Raw genomic sequence first — 8,708 nt, 5'->3', positions numbered from 1 at the left:
TAACCAGAATGTAGGAAAAAGAATCACTTAGGGGAGAGTCTAGCAGACCCAGAACCCAAACAGATATAAATGGTTCAGGTGTTTTTCATCTCTCATTGTTAAATGAATCTGAAAGGGGCCAGCAAAATGTTGAATTGGCGTTTGTACCTGACTGGTGTCTGGCCTGCCCCGGCTGAGTCACAGGATCTTGGGTAAGTCATTTCATCTCTCTGGGTCTTCATTCTATGACCAAGTGAATGGATTAAACTGTACAGATATGGGCAGTTTCCTCTAGCCTCCTCACCTCTGTGCTTCTATCCATAAAGAATCACAGTATCTATGCTTGAGGTGTTTTTGCAAGGCAGTCATGGTGACCTTCTCTCTCAGTGATGTTGTCAAGAGGATCTTATACTTTCTGGAAGAAACTCCTGCTGCAAAGCACTGATGGGAATATATTTGTGAAGTCACTTACCTCTCTTAGTCCTCAACTTTCCCCCTCATCTCTTCTCCTTCATCAATTCATGCATTCAAGACGTGTTTGCTGAGCACCTGATAATGTCAAACAGTTTTCTAGGCACTGGAGAAACAGCTGAGAATAATAGAGGAAGAGTCTTGCTCTTAGAGAGATTTTGTCTGTGTTGGGGAGACACAGTAAACAGCCTGGTAAAGAAGGAACAAGATAATTTCAGATAGCAATACTTTCGACAAAGGTAACAGAAGTCATTTGGGGTGTTACCTTGGTTGGTGGTCAGGGGAGGCTTCTGTGACAAAGTGACGTGGACTAGAACCTGAGCCATATGTAGGCTTGATAGAAGAGGGTTCCAGACAGAAGCCACAGCAAGAGCAAAGGCCCTGTGGCTGGGACAACATGGGTGTGCTTTGAGGGGAAGAGAAAGGTCACTGTCGCTGGAACAGAGTGAATCAGAGAGAACAGGGTATGGGAATACGTTGGAGGGGTAGGCAGGGGCTAGATTTAGCAGGGCCTTGTAGACAGTGAGACATTTCAATTTTATCCCAAGTGCAAAGTAGAGTTTTTAGGAGTAGAATGATGTGATCAGTTTTTAAAAGGTCGTCAGTGTCACACGTCCTTTTGATGTTAGGGGGTTGTTGTTGGAAGAGAGGGTTTCAGCACACAGGGACCACACTGGCTGTGGCATGAGGTCAGGCCGCTGAGCCGTGAAGGATGGAGTGTGGACCGGGAAGGGGGGACAGCAGCTTCAGCAAGACCGGCAGAAGGCATGGGAAATAGGAAGGTGCTGAGGAAGCAGAGCTTGTGTTTAAGGACCTGCAGCACCGAGTAGGAATGGAGCATTCCGGGTCACGTAAAAGCCTGGTTGACCAAGCTGAGGAGATTGGACTTAGTCCTAAGGGCACAGAGTTTCTGATGACACAATCAGATTTCTGCGTTAGCTGCTCTGTGGATGGTGATTAAAGCGGCGGGACCAGCAGCGGAAAAGACATGCCAGCATTGTGGCAGGAGCTGGGGAAGAGACGTGGGTGACCAGAGAAGGGCAGGGGCAGTGGGGATGGAAAAACTTACCGGGATTTGAGGGTGGTTGAGGTCAGGAACAACAGGCTTGGAGATGAACTATATGTTGGGGAGCCAAGTGTGGCATCCAGAAGGGTGCAGGGGAGCGGGGTGGATGCAACACAGAGCTCTCTGGCCTTCCTGCCGAGGACCAGAGATGAGGAGGGGGTTCAGAGGCCCAAGTGAAGCAATCTCTTGAGTCCGTCTGTTTTAGGTAAAGGCTGCTAGGCTGCAGCCAGTGTTACTGGACAGTGAATGTGGAGATGGGGCAAGAAGGTAGGGGCCCTTTGAAAATTATTATTAAATTTTAAAAACCTTTTCTTAAAAATTTTTTTTAATGTTCTTTTATTTATTTTTGAGAGACAGGGAGAGACAGTGGGAATAGGGGAAGGTCAGAGAGAGAGGGAGACACAGAATGTGAAGCAGGCTCCAGGCTCTGCGCTGTCAGCACAGAGCCCGACACGGAGCTCGAACCCACGAACGTGAGATCATGACCTATGTTGAAGCCGGACGCTTAGCCGACTGAGCCACCCAGGCGCCCCTTGAAAACCTTTTTTAATGTTTATTTATTTTTGAGAGAGAGAGAGAGAGAGACAAAGTGCAAGCATGGGAGGGACAGAGAGAGAGGGAGACACAGAATCCAAAGCAGGCTCCAAGCTGTCAGCTCAGAGCTGAACACAGGGCTTGAACTCCTAAGCCATGAGATCACGAGCTGAGCAAAAGTCAGATGCTTAACTACTTAACTGACTCAGCCACCCAGGTACCCCAGGAGGGGCCCTTTCTTGGAGGGGATACCAATAAGCAAGATTCTTCCAACATCCATGCTCGATGTGCAAGAATGTAGTCGAATCTACTAGCCCCTAGTATTTTCCAGCTACTAAATCCAGTTCCCTCCAAGAATCTTTGCTAGAGTCTTCATCTAACATCAGCATGTAAAACTGAGATTCTTACTAATGGTGTCTTCAAAACTTCAGGCCAACAGTCACCGAGGCCCTGTCTGTGTCAGGCTCCTGAGAGACAAAGAGGAGCCCAAAGCAGGACGGAAGATCTCCCATGAAAATCGCTGTGCTCGGGGTCTAATCTGCCCGCCCCCCCCTGCCTCCCCTGCCCCCCACCAGCATCATGTCGCTCTTCTTCTTAATAGTTTCTGAAAAGTTAACAGAGTGAAAAAAACAAGGTTTAGGCACACATTATAAAGAAAGCATATAAATATATATCTTGCAGCTTCAGCAACTTGGGTTTGTATCAATTTTCTTCAAGTCAGGGAAAGTGAAAAAAAACCCAAAAACAAAACAGAGGCATTTTTCAGGGCAGCCTTCAGCCCTGTTTTGAGAATCACGTCTCTGACTCAGGAATTAAGAGCCAAGACTACTAATTTATTGTAATATTAATGAACCTATATGGGTGGGGCGTTTTGGCATTTGTTACTTGAGTCTCTATCTTTTTCAGTCTCTGTCTTTTTCAGCGCCCGGCCAGCAAAAGTAGAAACTACTTTAGGTCAGACTTTTTTCTTAGCCTCTGTATAGGTTATAACCCATAGGTTTGGGATAGGGTTACGCAAACAGAGAGACCTCATTTTAAACTCCGCTCTATCACTACGCAGTAACTGTGTGATATCCTGGGTAGCGTTCCTTTACCTTCTTGAGCCTCAGTTTCTTTGTCTGTAAAATGGGGATTTTCATGGTGCCTACCCTGTAAGGCTGTTATTTAACAGTTAAGGGTATAGATTCTGAAGCCCAGACTGTGTGGATTTCTACCTTAACTCTGCCACGTACTATGTGGCCTTAGGAAAGCTAATTCATCTCCCAAGCCTCAGTTTCCTAATCTGTGAAATGGGGATAACTGTGGCATGCTGCCTTTCTCATTGGGTTGTGATGAAGATTGTAAAGCATTTATAATCCACGCGAATGGAGGTGCTCACCCAAAAAATGGGCCCCCAGGGAAGCACTACACATTTAGCAAGTACGATTTTAGTAATTGCTAAGTAAATAAAAAGGAATTTTTAGAAGATAAAGCAAGAAAATGTATATGAAGCCAACTGGTCGTATGTAGGAAGCGATTGAGATTTGCAGCCCTATCACTGCATCGTGCCCCCACCTCTGGCCTGTCTCAGGATGGGGCAGAGGGTCAGTGCCAGGTATGTAGTTATTGGTGACAGCTTAATCAGCCCTGAGAAATACGTGTCACTCTCTGGCCTTCAAGGTTGACATTCCTTCTTTGCAAGTGGAAGCTGGTACTGATTTCAGAGTCTTCTGAGGGAGATGCGATTTTCCTTATTTACTAACATTTACTTGGACTGGTGTCTGGGACACCCAAAATATGTTATGAATCAGGCAGAGGAAACAAGATCTGCAGTACTGTACAGATTACTCACTAATTTGACATTTGGGGATTTTTTGCGAAATGTTAGGGAACATTTGACAAGATGCAAATTGCTATCTCCGTAAAGTACGTTTGACTCTGAGGATGGGTGGCTCTCTCCCCTGATGTGGTCACGTTTGTTTCTAGTGCCAGCTGTTGCATCCTGACAAGGTGGCTTGTTTCATTTTTCCCTTCTGAAGAAGGAAGTTTTGGAATTATGTTCTGAAAACACAATAACAAAGATTCACTGAGCACCTACTATGTGTCAGGTGTCTTGATATCTTTTGTCACATCTTTTCTTCATGGTAATCCTGTACAGAATATATCATAAGTATCTTTATTTTGCAGTAAGGAGAATGGAGTTCAGAGAGGGTAAGCCGCTTACTTAAGGCCACACAGCTCTGAAATTCCTAAGCTAGAATTTGAACCAGGGGCTCCCTATCCCCAGGGTTTGGATTCCAATCCAGCAGGTTATCTCTCATACCACCAGAGCATCCCCAGATTCTGACCTGGTTCTCCTGCAGTTAGGGAGGACGAAGGGGAGGCAAACTTCTCCCTAAATCCTTAGTGTTAAGCAACTGGAAAGCATCTGTGGCCATGAATCTTGTTCTATCCTGTGTTATAAGGAGACCTGAATGAGTTGATAATCTAGAGCTTTGAAGAGCTTTCTCTTATCACAACATTGTTTTCAAAGTCAAACAAGGAAGACTATGTTAAGGGCATGAAATCGGCCCACCCAGTCCCCCATCCATAAGGAACGGTTATTGCCCTCACATTATTTTTGGCACGGTACCTTACTACTGACACTTACCATCCCCCTGTCAAGCAGATTTTCTCCCTGCTTCCTATTGGCTCTGGGAGAACAAAGAGGGCATGTGTGTGGGATCCGGGTATGAGCAATATAAAATGCCCAGGAAATAGGAATAGAACCCTTGGGGGAAAGCTTGACTCCAGGGGTATAATTCTTGGGAAAACCCAGTTGTGTGGAGGAGGGGCTATTACCAGAAGCGTGTTCCCAGAGAGGGACTAGGCATCATCAAAAGAGCAAGCAAATGCCTCCAGGTTCCACAGGCCTCTCCAAAGGCACTTTCTTCAGTTACCATTTTAAATGAAAGACACAAATATATTTAATGGGAGGTAAGACACTTCTAGGATTTGTCATATATTTTCTTATAGTTAACTGTTCTCCAGTATCTTCGTAGATTTGTTGGGCCTGCCCAAATCAATAGTAGGTTCCTCAAGACAGAGATTGTATGTTCTATCGTGTTCTTCCCAAACTGCTTTGTGGCACTGTGCACGCGGTACTTGCTTAATAAATGCAGTTGAAATGAAAATAAACCTTAGGACAAAATCCATCCTGTGAATTTTAATACTTTGGTACTTAACACTTTAAATATTGATAGTGACTAAGTTCTTTTTTTCTCTACCTGAGAATGCTTCAAAGATGTTTTTTAAAATGATGCTGTAAAAAACAGCAAGAGATATGGGTATATTTTAAATATCTGAAACAAAAGTGTCCCTACCTTTGTGACTATGAAAATTCTTTTTTCAATCTTAAAAAAAAAAGACCCTTCATGGACTTCTCCATATGATCATGGTTTGTACTTCTAATTATCTATTAGTTGGGGGGAAAAAAACCACACTGGAAAAATATTTTTGTAGTAATTTTTTAAATCCACTTCACCAACATCTATAAACTGTAAAGAAAAGAGTAGTACAGTATGTGGCCCAGCATTTCACCTGCTTCCCAGCAGGATTTGGTGTTTGGGGAGCTGAGGACAACACCTGCTTCCCCCCTCTGGGAGCTGAGAGGTGCAGCGTCAGGTGGGCACGGTACTAGCCTGGGACTCGGTGGGCGAAGGAAGGATTTGGAGGTACTTGGCTTCTTTGGGTTTGTCTTCCTCCACTTCTTTTTCTATACAGTTGAAAGCTATAGCAATATTAGGGTTTGAGACTCAATTAGGAGTGCTAATTCCAAATGCAAACTGGTGAATGGATGGTTTATTCTTCTGGGTCTTAATTACTCCTCAAGTGGTCCAAGTAAAACCGGCCCTAGGTAAAGTATCATTGTCTGCTGTCCAAATGGCCTCCAGAATATCACCCTCAGAGGCCAGGACACAGCAGACCAGTGAATCAAACACTGCCCTCCCTGTCTGGAGGCCTCGGTACTAAGTCTGGTCTATTTCTAATCGGCTGGTGAAGCCAATGCAGCTCACTGGAGAGCTCCAAACTCATCTGTAAAATGGGGAGATGGAATTAGGTGACCTCCGAAGTCCCTTCTGTGTTTTGTCTTGTCCAGATCGCCAGTAATGGCGCTGACACACCCAAGCCATGTTGCCAAGTCCTGGGTGCCACCCGACTTCTCCTTCTAAGCACACTACAGCCCAGCTCCTGAACGGTTGTGCTCAAAATATTGCTCTGGGTCTTTCTAGAAGGGGGCGCTTTCATTTTTGATGTCCTATTATTAACCTTTTTCCAAGCTCTGTTTTCCAAGTTTAGGTCGGCTCATCAGAGTTGAACATGGACTGTTTGGATTCCTGCCCAAGCTGTTCTCCGAGCCTGATAGCACATTCATTACTCCCTACCCATGGTTTCTGCTAAATGACCTCGTTAGTGCTCTAATTACATGTTGCTCTTCGGCAAGCTGGGGGTGGGGGTGGATGAGTTAACGAAGGCTGAGGACTGAGATGGAGTACCTTGTAAACACACTGAATGCCGCCTACCTTCCCCTGGCCTGATTACCCATGGGGAGCTGGAAGGGAAGCTTTATGCTTTCTTTTCTTCTTTTGTCATTATGCATTAAATATAATAATAATGCATACCAAATGTACCCTTGGTAGTTGAGAATTCATGATTTTGGAAGCTGGATGGTAATGTTTTTACCACTTAGTATATGTGGGACCAGCGACTAAAAGACAAACAAAAAGCAAAACCAAAAAAGCCTGGGGTGGGGGGAAGAAATGAAAACAAATGTGTTTTGAGCACATATCTTGCGGGTTTTTGTTCATTCTACCAACGGCATTATGGGCTGCTTACTATGCTTGACCTACTAACGAAGCAGCAGATTCAGAGAGGTTTAAGTATTTTCCAAGGGCACAAAGCACATATATGGCAGAGTTAGAGATTGAACCCAGCTCTGTCTAACTCCAAATCCCAATATCCCATGCTACTCCTCAGTTAATTCATTTGTTCACTCATTCATTCATGTATTCAACAGATCTACTGTGACTTCTACCAAGGTATAAGCACATAATTTAAGACTTTCTGTATTACTGTGTTAATTCTTAATTCTACAGTTTCCTCAGTTGAATCTGAACTCCATGGCATCTCCTTTTCTAATCATTTTCTCTGTCCTCTCAGGTCTTCCACCTTCGGTCAGATCACAGGTCTGAGATTCAGGACCCTGGTGGGTCTATTTAAAGATTATCCTGAGCAAATGTGTATTTTTCAGTTAAGGAAACTGAGGTCAGTGGCTTGTTGAAGTGGCAAACTTTACACGATGGTACATTCCTAGGGTTCCAAGACTAGTCGAATTTACCCAGAGTGTCGAAAAGATGAGTGTGTGCTGTAACCGATGTGAAGACTTTCAAATGCTTTCTGAGGCGGTTCGCCTCTGGCCGTGTGTTTGCATGACACATGCTGTACCCTCTGCACCCGGGGGCTGGTTAGCAAGCGATTTAGACTTACATTTGTTCACTACAGTATCACACAGGCCACCCTGTAATGAAAGAGAACTCATCTTCCAAAGGGGATCTCTGAAGTATGCAGGGTTTCTGTGGAGGCTTCCTTGTGGGTGGCATTGAGGTGAACAAGTAGAGTCCAACACGCCGGCTTGTCCCTGTGGACTTCTCTCTGTCACAGTTTTTGAAAAGTGGCAAATACAATATGTTGAGTGTTGAGAGATGGCTCCACTTAGTACAAAATAAATGACGTGATAGGAACAGGGCGCAACTTGAACCCACTGATGAATTTGCTTCAAACCAGGGGTCTTACCCATCTCATTACTAATTAGTATTTCGACAGAGAACTTGGAATTTTGCAAACCAAGCATTTTAAAATGTGTGTTTGTTGTCTGACAGTCAGGTAGCTTGTGCGGGCCTCATATATTAGTTTGTTCTAGAGCCATCAAGTTGTTATCACAACTCCAAGCAAACTAGAAAAATAACTTTCACCATCAAGTTGACCATAGGAAAGAAACTAAAAAACCATAACGTTGAGCTGTTTCCTGAACGTGTGGTATGTTTGCTGAATTGGGGGTGCGAAGTAGCAGGAAACCATTATTGCATGGGATCATAATTTTAATGATTCCACTAGAACATAATAAACTTATAATATGTATGCCTTGAAATAAATTACAGATCCTGGAGTAAAAGGCAACTCCTTATTCGCATTTATCAATTTGGGAGAACTGCTCCCTTCTACAAATAAGTCATTAAGCTGCATGTTTCTCCACAGAATAACTTTTGGAAGAATTATTCAGGCCTTCTAAAGCAATTCACTTGTATTCCTCTTCTATTTTTAATAACCAAAAACATACACGGGAGATGCAAACACACCTCTAAAATTTTTGAATGACTGGACAAAGCAGTGTTAAAAATTCAACAGCACTAATTACTAGCTGAGCAGTATAAAAACCTCCGAATAAATGTCAGCCTAGGAGATAAGCTCTTATCTTAATCTAATGACTCCACAGACTTAATTTGTCAGGCCAGCCTAGTTGATGAAAAACAGGTTTCTATTCTCCACTGTTAGCAGGAACATCTTTCCAAATCTTTGAAGTTGGATAGTAATACCATCAGTGTCATCCCGTAAAAGTCTGGTGATGAAGCCAATTTAATTC

The sequence above is a fragment of the Suricata suricatta genome, chromosome 8, assembly GCF_006229205.1.
Source record: "Suricata suricatta isolate VVHF042 chromosome 8, meerkat_22Aug2017_6uvM2_HiC, whole genome shotgun sequence".
NCBI lineage: Eukaryota > Metazoa > Chordata > Mammalia > Carnivora > Herpestidae > Suricata > Suricata suricatta.
This window is presented reverse-complemented; position numbering follows the sequence as displayed.